The sequence below is a fragment of the Chlorocebus sabaeus genome, chromosome 1, assembly GCF_047675955.1.
Source record: "Chlorocebus sabaeus isolate Y175 chromosome 1, mChlSab1.0.hap1, whole genome shotgun sequence".
Classification (NCBI taxonomy): Eukaryota; Metazoa; Chordata; class Mammalia; order Primates; family Cercopithecidae; genus Chlorocebus; species Chlorocebus sabaeus.
Window position 1 is genome coordinate 83,526,415 of NC_132904.1, and position 18,027 is coordinate 83,544,441.

Genomic DNA, 18,027 nt, shown 5'->3' on the forward strand with positions numbered 1-18,027 from the left:
CTAACCCACACAAGAAAAAGGATGGAATAGATCATGAGTTTAGACTATTCTGCTGTGCAGGCACCACAGGGCACTTTGAATGTCCCTGTTTCTCAGGCTGTAGATGAAGGGGTTCAGCATGGGGGTGAGCATAGCATACATCACTGATGCTACCACACAATTCCTGGGGGATGGTGACACAGCTGAAGTCAGGTACACTCCAATATTGTTCTATAAAATAAGCAAACAACTGCCAGGTGAGAGCCACAGGTGGAGAAGGCTTTATACTTCCCATCTGATGATGGAATTCTTAGAATGGAAGAGACAATTTTAGAGTAAGAAAAAAGGATCCCTGAAGTGGGAAGAAAACCAAGCATAGTGCTATCTAAATATATGAATATGCCCAGGAAAAAAGACACCAAAACTAGGGAGACACAGAGGTGAGGATTCATGATGACGGGGTAGTGCAGGGGGTGACAGATGGCCACAAATCGGTCATAGGCCATCACAGTCAGGAGCATGTCTTCTATACATGCAAAAAGGACAAAGAAAGACACCTGTGTCAGGCAGCCTGCATACGAGATGACTCTGCTATGCGACTGCATGTCCACAATCACCTTGGGAACCGTGGCCGAGGTGAATCTGATGTCAGCCAAGGACAGGTTGGAGAAGAAGAAGTACATGGGGGTGTGGAGGTGAGAGTCAGAGCTGACAGCCAGGATGATGAGCAGGTTCCCCAGCACCGTGACCAGGTGCATGGACAAGGACAGCCCAGCGAGGACGGGCTGCAGTTTTGGATCCTCTGAGAGTCCCAAGAGGAGGAATTCGGAGACACCTGTGAGATTCTGTGGCTCTGTGTGACTTGGACACCTTGAGAAGAAAAGACGATTGGAAAAATAAAAGATAAAAACCAGCCCTTAATGCTGTGTGTATATTTTGGATACAAGCAATTCACAAGGAACATTTTCACACTTGAGGACGATACACCGTCAGCAATATTTCTCAGTTGTGACAACCCAAAAATCTCAGAATTATTACATGATTTACTCTTTTGCTCTTCAACTCATTCTCTACATACCTACTTTAGAGAAAATCCACCAAAGAATATTAGAAGACCAAAATGTAACATGTAACAAATCCATGATCTCAGTAAAATACGGCCTACTCTTTTCAGAAAAAAATAAAATGCAATAAAAAATGTTCTTCTCTCTTTAAGAAAAAGATCTCAGTCTAATTGAAAGAAATTAAGAAGCAGTGAAATACACTTTATTTTATTCTGACACTGTGCTACAAATTCCTTTCATGTAGAATATTTATAAGCATTATACAAGAGCTAGGACCACACTATCTAAAAACAAAATCAAACCTTATAGTTCTTAGTCAGAAGACCTTTCTATGTGCCAGTTACTTTTCATATTTATTATCATCCTTAGGTTTTCTGACATCATTTCTCCATAAAAGTAAATGCACACTCAAGTATGGGAGCTGTGCTTCCAAATTAATTGAATATATAACTCTTTGCCGAGCGTGATGGCTCACACCTGTAATCTCAGCACTTTGGGAGGCTGAGGCTGGTGGATCACGTGAGGTCAGGAGTTCCAGACCAGTCTGGCCAACATGGTGAAACCCGGTCTCTAGTAAAAGTACAAAATTAGCCAGGCGTGGTGGGGGGCACCTGTAACCCCAGCTACTCAAAAGGCTGAAGCAGGAGAATCCCTTAGAACCTAGGAGGTGGAGGTTGTACACCCTATGATATTATTTTTTATATCCTAGGGAAATATTACTTCTAATATCATAGTGGGTGTACACCCTGTGATATTAATTGTAATATCCTGCAAAGATATTACTCCTAATAATACAGTGGGTGTACACCCTGTGACATTATTCATAGTAACCTACGGGGATATGACTCCTAATATTACAGCGGGTGTATACTCTGTGATATTATTCGTAATGTCCTTGAAAGATATTATTCCTAATATCAAAGTGGGTGTACAACACATGTGTACACTCTGTGATATAATTCGTAATATCCCAGAGAGATATTTCTCCTAATATCACAGTGGGTGTACACTCTGTGAAATTATTCGTAGTATCTTAAAGAGATATTGCTCCCAGTATCACAGTGGGTGTACACCCTGTGATATCACTCGTAATATCCTAGGGAGATATTACTTCTAATATCACAGTGGGTGTACACTCTGTGATATTATTTGTAATATCCTAGGGAGATATTACTCCTAATATTACAGTGGGTGTACATTATGTGTGGACACCCTGTGATGTTATTCATAATATTCTAGGAAGAAATTACTCCTAATGTCACGGTGGGTGTACAGCATGTATGTACATCCTTTGATGTTATTCGTAACATCCTAGGGAGCTATTACTCCTAATGTCACAGTGGAAGTACACCATGTGTGTATATTCTGTGATGTTATTCGTAATATCTTAGAAAGTTATTATGCCTAATGTCACAGTGGATGCATACCATGTGTGTATGCTCTGTAATGTTATTCATAATACCCTAGGGAGATATTTCTCCTAATATCACAGTGGGTGTACATCATCTGTGTACATGTTGTGCAGTTATTTGTTATATCCTAGTTAGATATTGCTCCTAATATCACAGTGGGTGCACATAATGGGTGTACATTCTGTGATGTCATTCATAATATCCTAGGGAGGTACTACTCCTAATGTCATAGTGGGTGTAGAACCTGTGATATTATTCGTAATATCCTTGGAAGGTGTTACTCCTAATATCAGAGTGGGTGTACACCATGTGATATTATTTGTAATATCCTAGGGAGATATTACTGTATACCCTGTGATATTATTTGTAACATTTTAGGGAGATATTTCTCCTAAAGTCACAGTGGGTGTACACCCTGTGATATTCTTCCTAATATCACAGTGGGTGTACACCATGTGTGATACTGTTCCTAATATCCACACTGGGGGAGGATGATATTCCTTCCAATATCACAGAAAGTGTCCACCCCCTGTGATATTGTTCCTAATATCCAGGGAAAAAGAGAAAGACATTATTCCAAATATCACCGGGGATATGCACCCCTTCTGTGATATCCAGGGATGGAAAGAATGATATTACTTCCATTATCACGGGGGGTGCACACCACCCCTGTGATATTGCTGATAATATTCCAGGGGGTAGAGGATGATATTACTACCAATATCGCAAGGTGTGTACACACCTGCTGTGATATTTTTCCTAATGTTCTGTGAAACATCCAGGGAAGGAGAGTATGACATTACTCCCAATATCACAGGGGGTGTACACCTTTTTGTGATAATGTTTCTAATATCCGACGAAACAGAGGATGATATTACTCCCAATATCACAGAGGGTGGACACCCCCCTGTGATATTGTTCTTAATATTCAAACAGGGAGAGGAAAGATATCACAGCAGGTGTGTACACACCCTGCGATATTGAGACATCCCTGAGAAAGAGAATGCGCCCCTGAGGGTAGGCCTATGAACAGCTCGTGGGGGCAGCGTCTTTTAAGGTCTAAGCCGAAGGGATGAAATAAGCCCCAGTCTCCTGTAGCGCTCCCAGGCTTATTAGGACAGGAAATTCCCACCTAATACATTTTGGTCAGACAGGTTGTCTGCTCTCAAACCCTGTCTCCTGATAAGATGTTATCAATGACAATGCCTACGGAAACTTCATTAGCAATTTTAATTTCACCCCATTCTGTGGTCCTGTGATCTTGCCCTGCCTCCACTTGCTCTGTGATATTCTATTACCTTGTGAAGCATGTGATCTCTGTGACCCACACCCTATTCGTGCACTCCCTCCCCTTTTGTAATCCTGGCACTTTGAGAGGCCAAGGCTGGAGGATTGCTTGAGCCCAGGAGTTTGAGATCAGCCTGGGCAACATAGTGAGACCCTGCCTCTACAAAAAATAAAATAAATCGGGTGTGCTGGCAAGTGCTTGTAGTCCCTGCTACTTGGGAGGCTGAAGAAGGGGGGTCGTTTGAGCCCCGGAGGCTAAGGCTGCAGTGAGCTGAGGTTGCGCCACTGCACTCCAGCTGGTGACAGAGTGAGACCCTGCCTCAAAAAAAAAAAAAAAAAAAAAAAATACAACAGAGGATTTTGTAATGTGAGTGGAGGTATGGAAAAGAAGCGAAGGCCATTGCAACACAACTCAAAGGAATATGCTCGGAGGCTACTCGCCTCGGCCCCTCTTCACCTCAGGGACCTCACCACAGCTCCACAACACATAATGAATGATAATTCAAGCCAAAAGCCAAGGAGGAAAAAAAGTGAAGCCTAGGGGAGGAGGGAGTGAAAGGCTGAGCAAAGGCATTTGAGACCACAAGGAGCTGTGGGAGAGGACAAGAGAGGCTCCCAAGAGACCCTCAGGGCATTCATAAGCATGAAGGACAAAGGCTGAGCACACCCTGTGAACTCAGTGGAGTAAAAGAAGCACTAACCATTCTCTAGTCAACATGAGACTTTGGTGGGTTCCTTGAGTGAGAAAGAGAAAATCGTTCTTCATCTCCTTGTGGGTTCCATGTGGTATGCTGGCTGAACAACAGCAAGTATGGATAGTGGAGGCTGCACTGATCCACACTCAGTGGTTAAGGGCAGAGAAAGAGGTAATAAATGTTGTTGAAAGAGCAAAGGAATGACACATTCATTTATGTAAGGGGGCTTGACCAATGTTAGGAGGAACAAGAGAGCTTCTTGCCCCACAAGGCACTGGGTGCTCACTATCTTATTATTATAGGGACCCCAGACATTGCGAAGACTCCTTCCCAGTCCCCCTTTGGCCCTGGGTAGCCCAAAAAATGCCCTTGAGCACCATCTAATTTAGGTCATTGCATGCCATGGGATTCTTTGCAGCCTGCCACATCTTACTCTGGGAGGAGTGGCAAGGAAGTTAGTTCTCTGGATCTAACTAGCCCTAGAGAGGCCGCTTGCATAGAGGGAAGCAAAGCACTTTGGAATCAGAACACTTGGGTCAAAATCTTTCTCCGTCACTTCCCAACTCAGTTTCTGGATAAATTTCTGTTTGTTTTTGGGACAGCGTGTCACCCTGTCACCCAGGCTGAAGTGCACTGGTGCGATCACGGCTCACTGCAGCCTCGCCCTCCCAGGCTCAGGTGATCCTCCCACCTCAGCCTTCTGAGTAGCTGGGACTATAGACTTGCACCACCATGCCAGCTAACCTTTTGTATTTTTTGTAGAGGTGGAGTTTTGCCATGTTGCCCGGGCTGCTCTAGAACTCCTGGAGTCAAGCGATCTGCCTGCCTTGGCCTCCCAACGTGCCACTGCTCCCCGCCAATTTTAGATAAGTTTTTAATGACTTTGAAATTCATTTGGAGTGAAAAACAGACATAATGTCAGCTATGCAAATGACTGTTGTGAGAAGAAAGGTAGGTAGACAAACATATCAGATTTGACAGAGCATCATTTGAAATGTAGTCAGTATTTGATAAACGGCAGGTAATAACATGAGGGAGACCAAATACCACGATGTATCCAGAAAGCAGCAGCCACAATACACGAAGTTCATAGAAGTCATTTCCTGGTCCACATTTCATCCACATCTACATTCCTGCATCAAACATCAACTAGGCACCTATCAAGGGTTAGACACTGTTTTAGGAGGAGAGGATATAGCTTTGAATGAGACAGACATGGGCCCCGCCTTCGAGTTGCTCAGAGCCTACTGAGAGAGGCAAACAATCACTGAAATCTGCCATGGGAAGTACTAAAAATGGCATTGTCCCCAGGGCACCAACGAGAAAGGGCTTGACTGGGGAAATGGGAAGAGGGCAAGAGATACATATCTTTCAGAGCCCAACACAGGGTTTAAAACACAGTACGTCCTAAATAAATATTGAATACTGAATTAATAAGTAAATGGTGCCCACAGAGTTTAACTGATTTGCACAAGATTACTTGGCTAATAAGCAGCAGGGCTGGTGCAGATACAAGTTCTGTGACTCTCTCTTTCAACACTGAGTAAAGGGAAAAAATAAACAACCAGTGAATGATTCTGCCTGGCCTGGAAGAGCAAAGATTCAAATGATTTTTTTTTCTCCCAAACTGTTTTCATAGATTATGAGATGGCTCCATCTGACCAGCAGAGGGCAGGCTTGGATGGAACTAGCATTCCAGGCCGTCTGACCAGAGTCATCATCTGTGCCTTTGCTCTGCCGAGATGGTGATTTTTTTTAAGGAAGGGGAAAAAACAACAACAACAACGACAAAACCTACCAGAGCGGAAAGTGTTTTCCAAATTATCCCAACATCCTGTCCTATTTATTGGATGGTTGGATCTGGATAGAAATAGGGCCTCATACTGTGTTTAGTTCCCTGGATCCCTCGTAACCTATTTCCTTTCGTCAGCCCAAAAGTAGCTTTAATCTCTTCTCCTTTGGCAGAGATGGGTGTGAGCTAGAACAGGCATGGAGGAGAGGGGTAAGTAAATAAGTCAGGAAAAGCTTCTTCTTAGATAGTGACATTTACTTTTTGTCAAATTTGAAACATTTTTGACCTTTATATTTTCAAAAGCGTTTTTCAATCCTTCTCATACTCTTCAGGGATTCCAATTACATATACCTTATATCACCTGAAATTGTCCCACAGGTCAATACGATTCTGTTTGTTTGTTTATTTATCAATCTTCCTTTCATCTGTGCGTCAATTTTTTGTAGTTTCTTTTGATTTGTCTTCAAGTTTATCACTCCTTTCTTCTGCAATGTCCAATCTTCTCTTTAACCCATCCAGTAAATTGTTCATTTCCGATCTTGAATTTTTCAGTTCTACAATTATCATTTGGTTTTTATACTTTTAATTTTTGAGTTGAAACTCCTCATCTCTGTAATCATTCTGTCCACCTTTCCTTCAAATTCTTAAACACATTTGTAATAGTTGTTTTAAAGTCTTTGTCTACTCACTCCTACATCCATGTCATCTCTGGGACTATTTATATTGACCATTTTTTTCTTGATTATGAATCACATTTTCTAGCTTTTTTCATATCTAGTAATTTTTTTATTATACACTGGACCAGCTGAATTGGAGAGCTTAGACTATATTTTCCTTTGAAGAGCATGGAGTTTTATTTCAGCACGCACTTAAGCTACTAGCAGATCACCTTGATACTATTGAGGCTTGGTTTTACGCCTTTTTAGGGTGGGTCTAGAGTTGCCCTTACTTCAGGCAATGATCCTTAATTCTAAAATGTGGTCTTTTTAACATCTCAATTAAATTCTCTGAGTTTTCAATGGGATTGCTTCACTTTGAATGGTTGGAATGTGAACATCTCCAAGCACTGGGTGACCTCTGGAATCATCGTTCAGTTCTCAGCTCCCCAGGAACTCTTCTCTGTTAGGCCTTGTGTAGTCTTACCCTGCATATATGCAGCTTAGTATTCAAAGCCCCAATGGGTTCTCTATGCGTATTTTTAAAGTTCCTGTTCTGTACAGTATTCTCTTCTCCAGTACCCTGTCCCACAAATTCTGGCCACCTCAGTAGCCCCAAACTCTATTTCTATTTCTTCCACTCAGCAAAACTTCAGAGAACTGCAGTCTCTTCCCAAATCATTTCGTAAGTTTCTCTTCTGTTAAGACTTACAATCCTGTGACTTCTAATGTCCACTGACTGACACCAGTTGCCTCATATATTTTGTTCCGTTTTGTTGTCATTGATAGTGGGAGGAGAACTCTGATATTCGTAACTCTACAATGGGAGATATAGAAAGTCAGGAGGTAGGCCAGGCGCAGTGGCTCAAGCCTGTAATCCCAGCACTTTGGGAGGGCGAGACGGGCGTTTCACGGGGTCAGGAGAGCAAGACCATCCTGGCTAACACGGTGAAACCCCGTCTCTACCAAAAAACACAAAAAACTAGCCAGGCGAGGTGGCGGGTGCCTGTAGTCCCAGCTACTCGGGAGGCTGAGGCAGCAGAATAGCATAAACCTGGGAGGTGGAACTTGCAGTGAGTTGAGATCCGGCCACTGCACTCCAGCCTGGGCGGCAGAGGGAGACTCCATCTCAAAAATAAATAAATAAATAAATAAATAAATAAAAGAAAGTCAGGGGGTAACAGTTAAGCTGAGACCCATAAGATGACAAGAAGCCAACTACGTAGAAAGTCACAGGAATAGCTGTTCAGGCAGAAGGGTCAACGTGTGCACAGGCCAGATAGCAAAGCTTGCTGTACTTCTCTCCAGAGAAAATATGTATACATGTGTGACTGTATTTGTGTGCACACATAGGTTGGTAAACATCTATATAGCTAAAGCTATCTCAAATGGCATAATAGTAAAAGCATGAGCTCTGGAATCAAACATCCCAGGGGCAAATCCTGCCACTTACAAGTAGCAGCAAGGGATGTTCAGCAATTCACTTAACTCTTGGTTTCAACTCTTTCTTCTGTCAAATGAGGGTTGTTACATACATGCAGCAGGACTCTTGTGAGGATTAAATGTGATAATGTATGTTAAGTATCTGGCAAGAAAACAGAATAAATAGTATGTAATGTGTTATCATTTCCTCTTCTGTAAGTTTGTAAATAATGTTCAAAGAGTGAAATATATTGTATAAAATATGGGGCAATGTATAAAATACAGAAACTATTTTCCAAATATAAATACCACTTTTCTGAGTTCTTTAAAGTTCTTAAATATCAAGTTATTCAACTAGGAAAAAAGGAAAGTTTCACACGTATCCCACACTTAACACGTTCCTGATTCCAACATTCTCTTATTTGGGTTATTTATAAACATATCTGTACTCCGCCCATTCCTCCACCCTCAGGTCAGACTGTTAAGGTCGTTTGAGTGCAGAGACAAGTTTTATTTATATTTGTCTCTCTTACAGACAGTGGCCCAGCACCTAGCACATAGTATGCCTATTCAAACATTATGACTTAGGCTTAATTTTTCATACAAGAAAATAAAATTTGGAGTTATGCATATACCACACCAGAGCAATCTGTTATAATGATGAAAATCCAATTATCCCATTGTGATTACACTTCATACTGAACAACCCACTAGGAGTAGTAGAAAGACATGGGAAAACAGAGACCTGGTTTCAAAACCTAGCTCCCTCCTATTTACTAAATGGCCTTGAGTAAGTTGCTTAATAGCCTGAATTTCAGTTTCCTTATCTATAACAAAGGAATAGTAACTACCTCATGGGGTTTGTTACAAAGATTATAAAGAATAATATATCTAAAGACTCAACCACAGAGTATCCATGCTACATTGTAGGAACTCAGTTCTCATCAGTCAATGGATTCAATCAACTATTAATTAACTCTGAATTTTTATGTACAATAGTAAGTCTGGCTGATCCTCCACAGTATTTCAGGGGCCATAGTGGACACCCACCTACTATGGTATTGTCTATCCAACCCCCTCTGTCCATTTGAGAATAGTTCTTCCTTCAATTGCAACCATGTGATTTGCACGCACAGGAAATTTTACAATCATGTGATTTGCACGCACAGGAAATTATTTATATATATATATATATATATATATATACACACACACACACACACATACAATTGAAGATGGAGTTTCACTCTGTCGCCCAGGCTGGAGTACAGTGGTGCAATCTCGGTTCAGTACAACCTCTGCCTCCTGGGTTCAAGCGATTCTCCTACCTCAGCCTCCTACAGGCACATACCACCACACCCAGCTCATTTGTGTGTGTGTTTTTAGTAGAGACAGGGTTTTGCTATGTTGGCCAGGCTGATCTCGAACTCCTGACCTCAAGTGATCCTCCCACCTCAGCCTCCCAAAGTGTTGGGATTATAGGCATAAGCCACCATGCCCAGCCTATATTCTTAAAGATTCTACCCCTGCCCATAGCTGATTGGTCCAGAGATGGGCATCTAACCCATGCAAGGCCACTCAGAGCCTTTCCCTCAATTTTTCAGACCCAAAATGAGGAAGTAAGTAAACACCTCACTGATGGTGAATGTTGCAAGATGTGAAATTTGTGAGTTTTGACAACTATGCTCCATTATCAGATGGAGGAAGCCAAAAGAATGAATGGATGGAACATGAGAGGCATAAAAGAGAAACAGAGAGAGGGAGATGTGGAGGCATTTGAGTTCCTGACACTCAGTTGCATCAGAGCTCTTCCTGTGATTTAGTTACTCAGACTTCCATTAATGTGAAGTTGCTGTGTTATTCTGAGTCCTATGAGCAGTTCTGAGGTGAGATTAGAAGTGCAAGACATAGATTAGGGAAAATGTCTAATCTATGTCTTGTGATAGAAAATGTGAGAGAAAATGTGGATGGAGACAGAGAAGGCTGGGAGAGCCATCAGACCAAGAAGAGGGTTTAATCTTTGTGAAGAGAAGAATAAAGGGGAAAGGTTGGGTGGAAGAGTCTTGGGCTGCAGTGCAGTTCTAAGAAAGCTCGCCAAGTCCGATGGCAAATCCTTGAGCCAGAGTCACCTATCAGAGGAGTCCTGTGTCTCCCAAGAACAGCCCAATACAGAATCCTGCCACATTCACTCACTGGCTGGGAGCAACTTGTGTAGGATTGCCCGATTACATATAGGACACCCAGTTAAATTCGAATTTGAATTTCAGATAAATGATGAATCATTTGTTAGTATAAATAGGTCCCAAATATTGCATGGGCATCCTGCATTTTTATTTGCTAAATCTGACACACCCAAGCTTGTGGGGCACTTGTATTCAGTGTAACACAGTAATAGATTTGAGTGCAGCAGCTGGGACCATCGGCCAATCATTCTCTCACAATCAGGGATCTGTGAGGCACATCCCCGTGGCTGCCACAGTATACCTTCCAGTAGATTTCTCTTCTTCCTAAACTAGTCGGAGTTTACCTTTTTCACTTCCAATCTAAAGAATTCTGACTGATTGCTACAGTTACCTATTGACTTATAACACACCATCTCCAACTTTGTAGTGTAAAACAAAAACTATTTTATTATGCCTGTGGGTTCTATGGGTCATGAATTGGGACATTTTATAGGGAGGATGGCTTATCTCTGCTCCACAATGTCTGAGGCCTCATCTGGGATGCAAAAACAAAGAATGATACAAGTGGCTGAGGGACTGAGTCATCTGGAGGCTTCTTCACTGCTACGTCCGGTGCCTAGGCTGGGAGGACTTGAGGGCTGGGCTCCGCTGAGACTGTGAACCAGAATGCCTACACATGTCTTCTCCATGTGGCATGGAATTCCTCACAACATGACTGCCTCAGGGTGGTTGGATTTTTTTCCTTAGAGACTTTGGACCCCAAGCATGATTGTTTCAGTAAACAAGGTAGGAACTGCATGGTCTTTAATGTCAGCCTCAGAAGTTACACAGCCTCACAACTGCTGTATCCTACTGGTCAAAGCAAGCACAAGCCACCTACATTCAAGGAGAGGGGATCTAGACCCCACTTTATGATGAGAAGGAATTTACAGGCATTTTTTTTTTTTTTTTTTTTTTTGAGGCGGAGTCTCGCTCTGTCGCCCAGGCTGGAGTGCAGTGGCCGGATCTCAGCTCACTGCAAGCTCCGCCTCCCGGGTTCACGCCATTCTCCTGCCTCAGCCTCCCGAGTAGCTGGGACTACAGGCGCCCGCCACCTCGCCCGGCTAGTTTTTTTTTTATTTTTTAGTAGAGACGGGGTTTCACCGTGTTAGCCAGGATGGTCTCGATCTCCTGACCTCGTGATCCGCCTGTCTCGGCCTCCCAAAGTGCTGGGATTACAGGCTTGAGCCACCGCGCCCGGCCTACAGGCATATTTTTAAGTGCCACAATTAGCCGGGTGAGGTTGCAGGTGCCTGTAATCCCAGCTACTCAGGAGGCTGAGGCAGGAGAATCACTTGAACCCGGGAGGCGGAGGTTGCAGTGAGCCGAGATCACGCAGTTGCACTCCAGCCTGGGCTACAAAAGTGAAACTCCATCTCAAAAAATATATAAAATAAATAAAATAAAGTGCCACATTAATTAGTTGACCAGGCTCAGCACATGATTTTTAAAGATCCCTCTTGCCTCTTAATGTCTATGAAGGACCCTGCTCTGGTAGGAACGCTGGCTCTTTCAGAAAGCAAGAACTCAAATGTTTTGTGAGTCTGTGGCATAAAGTTCTTTCCTAACATCTACTCAGAGCATCCTCGGGGGCACCAACAAGACCACTAACTTTTCCTACACTCTTTCTTGACTAACAACCCTTTGATTAAAAATTTGAGCAACTGCATAATATAGAAGGAACATCAGAACAAGTTTCTTTTCTTTACAGACAGAGACCTCCAATCCCTTCTATCATTTGGTATAAAGCTGCAGATAGAAGTTACAACAGCTGTGAAGATGTGCAGAAGGAAAATGAGAACAGCCGTTTTTATCTTCAGAGACCTTGGGCAGACCAACGATTATTCTCACAATCAACTTTCTGAAGACTTTTGACAATCTGGGTATCAGTAATAAATAGTTGATTGAAAAGTACTTCCTCATTGTATCATCTGTGCAAGAATCCATAATTAAAAATGTAAAATAAAACACTGTGGGCTCCTTTATAAGGCAGATGTGGATTGAAATTCTACCTTTTCTCCCATTTTTATCTAGGTAGACTTGTACAGGCCACTCTAACTTTCTGAGACTTATTTTCCACACAATGCAATGCAATTAATAACCCTGCCTGAAAGAGGGAGTGTGAGAAGAGAATTAGAATAATAAATATAAAATAAAGCACCCAGAAGATTACATAGTGATGGGTGGGATATAAAAAGAAATTTTGGAATAAACATCATCAGATGCTTGCCATGTACCAAACACCACACTAGAAACTGCAGGGGACACAGGGATGGATGACCAAGGCACAGTTCTTGTCACCAGAAATAACATAGATGATTAAAGGACTAGCATATCTCCTATGAAGGAATCAGAGAGTATGAGGCTGAGTTCCAAGTAAGGTGTGTCCTAGCCTTCTCTGGCTAGCCATTATTGCCTCAGTTTCCTCATGTGTTATAATGAGAATAATAAACACCTTGCCTACCTCACAGGATTATTCTGGATATTACCGAAATAGTAGGTATTAAAGTGCTTGGTAAATACTAAATTATTAAAGTGTAGTCTTGCCTCACTAACCAAAGCGTGGCCCATGGACCATCAGAATTGACATCACCTGGGAGCTGGTTAGAAATGCAGACTCTCAGGCCCCACCCCAGACCTACTGAATCAGAGTTTATGGTTTAACAAGACTATTCACGATTCCTATGTTCATTAATGGAAAGACAGTGATCTATATAACAGTTAACATTCTGATTTTAAAAAATGAAGCAATTTAAGATTCATTACAAAGCAACCTATGGGCCCATGCAAAAATGATCTAATAAAAACTAAAATCCTAATTTCTAAGAAAACCAATTAGAAAGACAAGTGGGCCCCTAAATAGGACAGGGCTAGTTATGGAGGCATTCCTAGAGGTTGTGGAAGTTTGAAAACATGCTTCAGTCTCATCATCAATGTCAACTGAGTATAGAGTCTCCATCATAAGAAGGAGTTGTATAACCTGTCTTCTACCTGCATGGCTGAGCCCTGGCCAAACAGGTCATTTTAGCCATCTGAATGAGCGAGGCACTTCATGGTGCACTGGGCCCACTGTGACAACTGCAATCAAATCAAGATGGGTAATGTGTAGTGTAAGTGTTTAGCCCTCACAATGCCTCATTCACTCCTCTATTATGGCTTTACCCATTGTACCCTATTATCTGTGTTCAGGTCTGTCTCCTCCACTGCACTGTGAGCTCCTTGGGGGTCAAGGACAATGGCTCTGTTTTCTCTGTAATCCCTCAACTCTCAGCACAGTGCCACTGCAAAACTGATAGGAAGATTTAGTGGGGGGTTAAAGGGAAAGTCCCCAGTTTGATCAGATCCAATGTGGACACCTTTTCTTCTTACACGGTTCCCGTTCTTCTGATTCCCTTCTGTGTACCTGTCTCAAAAGTTCTTATTCTTCACCTGTGCAAAGTCTTTGGATTCATTTTAAATAGAATTTTTATTAACATATTTTTATTGAGGCTTTTTTATTTTGAATTATTATAACTTTTATATACAGTGGAAGGTAAGGGCGGTGTTCAACTTTATTGTTTGCATATGGCTATCTAGTTGTCTCAGCACTATTTGTTGAAAAGACTATTCTTTGCCACCACTGAATTGTCTTGGCACCCTTGTCAGAAATCAATTTACTGTACATGAGACTGCCTCAGTTTTATTCCATCTGTCTTTATGTCTATCCTTATGCCAGTGCCATACAGTCTTGATAACTGTACTGTTTTATTGCTTTGAAATCAGGAAGTGTAAGCTCTCCAACTGTGTCCATTTTCAAAATTGTTTTGGCTATTCAGGGTCCTTTGCAATTTCATATGAATTTTAGGATCAGCTTTTTCATTTCTGCAAAAAGGAAAAAAAAAGAGGTGGGGTGGGGGGTGTGCAGATAGGATTTTGATAATTATTGCGTTGACTCTGTGGGCCATTTTGTGGAGTATCACCATGTTGACAATATTAAGTTTTAACAATTCTAGAACACAGGATGTCTTTCCATTTATTTAGATTTCTTTAAATTTCTTTCAGTAATGATTTGTAATTTTTATGTACACATTTGCACCTCTTTTTTATATTGTATCAAAATTGGAATTGTATTATATTTGATATTACTGCATCCAAAAATAAAATTGTTTTTTAAGTTTCATTTTTGATTGTTCATTGGCAATATACAAAAATACACTTGTTTGTTTTTTTTTTACTTTAAGTTTCAGGATACGTGTGCAGAATGTGCAGGTTTGTTACATAGGTATACATGTGCCACGGTGGTTTGCTGCACCTATTAACCCATCATCTAGGTTTAAAGCCCTGCATTAGGTATTTGTCCTAATGCCCTCCCTCCCCTTGCCCTCTACCCACCAACAGGCCCTGGTATGTGTTGCTCACCTCCCTGTGTCCATGTGTCCTCTTTCTTCAACTCCCACTTACGAGAGAGAACTTGTGGCATTTGGTTTTCTGTTCCTGTGTTAGTTTGCTGAGAATGATGGCTTCCAGCTTCATCCATGTCCCTGCAAAGGACATGATCTCATTCTCTTTTTATGGCTTCAGAGTATTACATGGAAAAATACCCTTGATTTTTATATATCAGTCTTGCATTCTTCAACCTTGCAGAATTTATTTATTAGCCCTAGTAATGTTTTTGTGGATTTTATAAGATTTTCTTTATGCAACATGATGTCATCCGTTAACAGAGACACTTTTACTTCTTCCTTTCCAATCTGGATTATTTGATTTCTTGTTTCATTCATAGTTACCCTGGCTAGAACCTCCAGTATAATGTTGAACAGACATAGCAAGATCAGACATTCTTGTCTTGTTGCTGACGTTAGGGGGAAAGCTGTCGGTCTTTCACCTATTAAGTAGGATATTAATTGTGAATTTTTGCTAGATACCCTTTTCAGGTTGAGGAAGTTCCCTCTAACCTGTTGAGGGAACAGGTAGAAGAAACTTTGTTGAGTGTTTCTTTTTTTTTTTTTAAATCATGAAATGGTGTTGGTGTTTATCAAATGTTTTGTTTTTTTCTTTTTTGCATCTATTGAGGTGATCATGTAGGGTTTTTCTCTGTATTCTATTAATATGGTGTATCACATTGATTAATTTGCGTATATTGAAACAAACTTGCATTCCTGAGATAAATCCCACTTAGGCTTGGTGTATATTTTTTTTAATATGTGGCTGAATTCAGCTTGCTAGTATTTTGTTGAGGATTTTGCACCTGTATTCATAAGAGATACTGCTCTATCATTTCCCTTTCTTGTGATGTCTTTGCCTGATTATGCTGACCTCAAAGAACATGTTAGCCTCATAGAAAATGTTCCCTCTTCTATTTTTTGGAAGAATTTGTGAAAAATTGGTGTTAATTCTTCTTTAAATGTTAGGTAGAATTCACCAGTGAAATCATCTGGTCCTGGACTTTTCTTTGTGGGAAGTTTTTTCATTAGTAATTCAATCTCCTTATTTATTATAGGCCTATGAAGATTTATTATATCTTCTTGAGTCAAATTCATTAGTGTGTGTCTTTCTAGCAATTTATCCATTTCATTTAGGTTATCTAATTTTTTGGCATATGTATTAATTGTTCATAGTATTCCCTTGTAAACCTTTTTATTTTTATAACACCAGTAGTAATGTCCCCTCTTTCATTCCAGACTTAAGTGATGTGAATCTTCTCTCTTTTGTTCATGGTCAGACCACATCAATGTTTGTCAATTTGGTTGATCATTTCAAAGAACCAAGTTTTTGTTTCATTGATTTCCTCTATTGTTTTACCATTCTCGATTTCATTATTTCTGCTCTAATATTTATTATTTACTTCTACCTTCCTTGAGATTAGTTTGCTCTTCTTTTCTAATTTCTGAAAGTGGAAGCTTAGGTTATCAATTTGAGGTCTTATCTCTTTTTTTTAACTTCTAAATTCAGGGGTACATGTGCAGGATGTGTAAGTTTGTTAGTAAATGCATGTCGTGGCGGTTTCTTGTACCAATTATTCCATTACCCAGGTATTAAGTCTAGAACCCATTAGTTATTTTTCCTGATTTTCTCCCTCCTCCCACTCTTCACCTTCTGACAGGCCCCAGTGTGTGTTGTTCCCCTCTATGTGTCCATGTGTTCTCATTATTTAGGTCCCACTTGTAAGCAAGATCATGTGGTATTTGGTTTTCTGTGCCTGTGTTAGTTTGCTAAAGATAATGGCCTCCAGCTCCTTCTATGTCCCTACAAAGGACATTATCTCGTTCTTTTTAATGGCTGCATTTATTCCATGTTGTAAATGTACCACATTTTCTTTATCTAGTCTGTCATTGATAGGCATTTAGGTTGATTCCATGTCTTTGCTATTGTGAATAGTACTGCAGTGAATATCATTTGCATGTGTCTTTATAATAGAATGATTTCTATTTCTTTGGGTATATACCCAGTAATGAGAATGCTGGGTGGAATGGTATTTCTGACTTTAGTTCTTTGAAGAATTGCCACATTGTCTTCCACAATGGTTGAACTAATTTATACTCCCATCCACAGTGTATAAGTGTTCCTTTTTCTCCACAACCTCGTCAGCATCTGTTATTTTTTTCACTTTTTTATAATAGGTGTGAGATGGTATCTCATTGTGATTTTGATTTGCATTTCTCTAAGGATCAGTGATATTGAGCTTTTTTTCATATGCTTGTTGGACACATCTATGTCTTCTTTTAGGAAGTATCTCTTCTTGGCCTTTGCCCACTTTTTAATGGTGTTGTTTGTTTCTTTCTTGTAAATTTGTTTAGGTTCCTTATAAATGCTGGATATTAGACGTTTGGCAGACGCAGAGTTTGCAAAAATTTTCTCCTATTCTGTAAATTGTCTGTTTACCCTGTTGAAAAAAGAGCCTGAATAGCCAAGGCAATCCTAAGCAAAAAGTTGGAGGCATCATGCTACTGGACTTCAAACCATACTACAGGGATACAGTAACCAAAACAGGATGGTACTGGTACAAAAACAGACACATAGGCCAATGGAACAGAATGGAGAACCCAGAAATAAGAGCACACACCTACAACTATCTGATTTTTAACAAACCTGAGAAAAACGAGCAATGGGGAAAGGATTCCCTATTCAATAAATGGTGCTGGAATAACTGGATAGCCATATGCAGAAAATTGAAAGTGGACTCCTTCCTTACACTACATACAAAAATTAACTCAAGATGGATCAAAGACTTAAATGTAAAACCCCAAACTATAAAAACCCTTGAAGACAACCTAGGTGATACCATTCAGGATATGGGCATGGGCAAAGATTTGATGATGAAGACGCCAAAAGCAAATGCAACAAAAGCAAAAATAGACAAATGGGATCTAATTAAACTCAAAAGCTTCTGCACAGAAGAAGAGGTCTTGATCTATTTTTAAATGCACACGTTTACCTCTATAATTCTCTCCAAGCATTGCTTTTGTGTATCCTATATGTTTTGGTGTGTTGTGTTTTCAATTTCATTCATTTCAAAGTG

At 40.7% G+C, this 18,027-nt stretch overlaps 1 pseudogene; it reads right to left on the reverse strand.

The window, feature by feature from the left end:
* LOC103248922 (olfactory receptor 7E24-like) overlaps nt 1-18,027 on the reverse strand; it is a 40,383-nt pseudogene continuing 22,356 nt past the window's right edge.